A 4,094-nucleotide genomic window follows, 5' to 3' on the forward strand; every position below is an offset into this window, starting at 1 on the left:
AAAAAAATTACTTACATCATTCGAATCTGGAATGTGAATATCATCTTCTTTGTTTCTTTGTTATCTATTATTCATGATATTCTTTTTGAGATATGATGTCAATTATAAACGATAGTAGAGTACTTGTGCAAATCCCATTTTGATAAGATTATTGAAGATCCAACTGTACCATTGTTTGATGCAACACATGATGGTTGGTTGTTTGACAAATCCCACAATTTTACCTGCAGCAATCAAGATTAACCAATTGAGAAAGTACTACTATTACTATAATATGATTTGTGGGAATATGGAGGCCAATAGAAATAAAGAGACAGAAACTCAAAATCAAAAAGAGAAAATCACCATTTTATCAGGGATCCAGTTGCTAGAAGCTACAAAAAACAGAGGAACAAACAGTTAGTATAGCAAGTACAGTGAAGTCGAGTAATAAAAATGTCTATAGAGGAGAAATATGTACATTTGGGGCCGAAACAGATACAAGGTGTCAGACTGTGAACACCTTCAAATTCCAAAACATATTTGTCTACATTATCAACAGAAAGAATAAGGTAAAGCATTAAAAACTTGATCTTATTAAGAAGAAGGATGACATAACTTTTCTTTCAGTCACTCTTCAATTACAAATATTCTTCCCCATCCTAAGTTGCTTACAAATCCATCGCCATCCACATTCTTCACCACTATACACAACTGTCAAGCCCCAAAAATACCCTCATCTCCAGCACCAGCACTGACCCACCACCAGAGACTTCAGATGTTCTTTTTTATTTTATGTTATTCTTTTTATTAACAATACTCATTACATAGTTTGTAATATGGTTGGTAACATAATCAACATGAGTCCCACCCTTAATTGTCGCAATCGAATTTATAAAGCTGACCTGGAAAGTCATCAACCCATCAAAATTAAACATTAAGTTTCATCAATACAGTGTACATTATATACATCCTATTTATAGAACTACATTCCAATTCGAACACCATTTGTACCTGCTGAAACTGCCCTTCAGTAAGACTAACACATATCTCCCACCTATCGTTAACCTTTTCAGCAATCCTGATGAAATTTTTTAATTTGATTAGTATTTTGATTAAAATTATGAGAAGTAAAATGAATCAATAAATATTGAAATGAAAACCTTGGGAGGGCATCTAGTCTGGCTTTGGAGGCAGATTGAAGGTAGAGATTAACATAGTCAAGAAAAGACTTTACTGGAATACGTTGCCCATTAAGGTCAACCTTCACAGTCTTTCCAAGGCATCCCGCCAAGTCAATCACCCGGTTTTTCATCAGGGCAACAACATCATCTTCAAGACGAGTCATATTGAATTTTGCTAAGTCAGGCTTAAATGTAAAACTAGACCCAAAGACCAACTCAACTGCTAATTCTTCAAAAACTAGATCAATTCAAAGATAAAGCAACCAAATAATAACATTACAAAACTCTCAGTTGACTTAAGTTTAATATATATACAGTAAAATTACTATTTTATAGATGAAAACAAATTGCTAATTCCCATGCACCATTAAAATGCCTAATAAATTTTTTTTTTAAATTTACCTTCATTAGGGTAACATTATATGTAGATACACCAGTTATAGGGGTTGAACTTTGATTTTCAACAGTGTAAAATGCGATGGCACTTTCTCCTAGTTTAACCCTTACCTATAGATACAATCCCATAACATAACAATTCAAACACCAGAAAGGATATAAGTCCCCTAATACACATATATACACGCATACAAAATAAATATGTTATGTTTATATATAGGGTAAATTATAGTGATCTTCCGGAGGTTTAGAGAAAATAAAGCAAGCCTCACAGTTTTGATATAATTACATTAGGCTCCCTTAATATTTTAATTTGCATAACACTTAGCCCCCTTTTCATCAATTATTTGTTGGTGTGATTGATCGAAAAATGATATTGTCATCTCTTATACACTGAAATATATATTTTTTCTTATTTATTCTTGTGTTTCACACTATTTGTATTAGTTTCGATTAAGGGTAGCTATTGGCTCTATGGCCTATCCAACCCATCAAACCCAACTCGATAATTTTTGGACTAGGGAAAAACTATTTAGCTCATAGGGGTACGGCAGGCTGATATTTTGGTCCATTTAATTTTTGGGTTGGACTGGAGGTGAGGAGTTTTAGCCCAATCTGCCCAGTCCAACTCTGCCCACCCCACCTCACCCCACCCCACCCCACCCATTTATAAAATATTAATTTTAATTTTATATTACTTAGTTACAAAATAAATTAGAAACATAATAAAAGATAAGAAATATATATATATATATATATATATATATATATATATATATATATATACTTTTTTCTAAGGCTTAAATTAAAATATTCGTTAAATGACCATATTTATTTTGCACTTAAATTTTGTTAATGTTTCAAATTTAAATAATTATTAAAAGAGTCTAAATAATTTAATAACTTTCAAGAAAACATAAAAATAAAAAAAAAATTAGTAGCTCAAGTCTAATGGTTTGTTCAGTGTACGGGCCTGGGATTTAGAAGTTCTTGTAGGGTCGAACTTGGGATGGCTGGATTAAGCCCGATGTCGAGTCGGATTGGGCTTGGGATGACACATATGCTCTTATTATATGGTGCAAGCCTGGCCCGGTGTTTGTCAATATAGCGATCCCGGGTTTACCCTTGTTGTACAGTGATCCGGACATGTGTCCGTGGATGTTGGTAGTTGGTTATTTTCGTGTTTACATTCCTTTTTCTTCATATTTGAGTTATAGGATGTGTTGGGCAGGTTTGTTACAGGTTGGTTGTGTTCAGGAGCCTAGTGTTGCTGCCCAGAATTTTGGACCTTCGCTCGAGCGAGGAGTTGGTCGCTCGAGCGAGAGTGGGTTCGAGTATGGTGGGTCGAGCCAGAGTGGCTCGCTCGAGCGAGCGGTTGCACCTGGTTCTGGACCTGAGAGCTGTCTTTCTTGGCTCGAGCGAGCTTCCTTCGCTCGAGCGGTCTGGATTTTTCTTCGCTCGATCGAGAACTTCTTGGCTCGAGCGAGAGTTTTCTGTGTCTGGTCGCTCGAGCGACCAAGCCTTCGCTCGAGCGAGCGTGTTTTATATCAGCGGACAGCAGCGTCTAAAACATCACTTTTTCACTTTCTTTTTGATCCAAAACCCTTAATCCGACACTCTCTCTCCCTAAACTTGCACTCTCTCTAAGATTTGATCTCCCTAGAGTGTGAATCTAGCCTAGGGCCTTTGTTAAAAAGATAGAGGGTGTTGAGAGCTTCGATTTAATCTGAAAAAGTTTGGATTTGGAGCAAGTTGATCTTCGAGTCTTCATCTCCTTTGTGGCTTAAACTTCAAGGTAGGGATAACCTACTCCTCTCTATGGGTTTTGTCTTTAAATTTTGGTATTTTGAGATGTTGGCTTGGTTTGGTAATTTTGTGAAAGTTTGGGGCTTTTGTGTAATTTTACAAAAGTTGGGGTTTTGTTCATAATAAACCTGGATGCATGTTTGGCATAGAAAAATGGAATGATTGTTGAATCATTGATGAAAATGGGACCTAAGAGTTGAAATGTTAATTATGGGAATTGACCTAATTACATTGTTAATTAATTGGGATAATTAATTGAGAAGAATGAAGAAATGAAATGTTGATTGAATATCCATTGTGCATTTATTTTCTGTTTAGAAATAACTGCTTTGGGCTATCGGTGGAGGATAGTCGTGATTGTTGTAGACAATGCATGATGATTAGGCAAACTGAAACTAATCAATGAAGTGTGCCATGGAACTTGACGGTTGATAGAATACATTAACTGTATGTATTGGGTGATTGTATATAGAACCAATGTGTTTATATACGTTATGTTTAGAGGAGGAGATAGGGGATGTACTCCGCGGTTTAGGGGAAGATAGGGGATGTACCTCTAAACCGGTTAGTGTTGGGAGAAGATAGGGGATGAACTCCGTAGACACAGCTCATATGCTTGTCTAGAGAAGTAAAGATAGAGCTTATATGCTTATCTGTGAATGTGGGATATTGTTATTATACATATCTGTTGAGAATGTGGATATAGCTTATATGCTTATCTGAATGTGG

Source organism: Camellia sinensis, chromosome 1, assembly GCF_055761805.1.
Source record: "Camellia sinensis isolate YWXY chromosome 1, ASM5576180v1, whole genome shotgun sequence".
In the NCBI taxonomy this organism is placed as follows: Eukaryota; Viridiplantae; Streptophyta; class Magnoliopsida; order Ericales; family Theaceae; genus Camellia; species Camellia sinensis.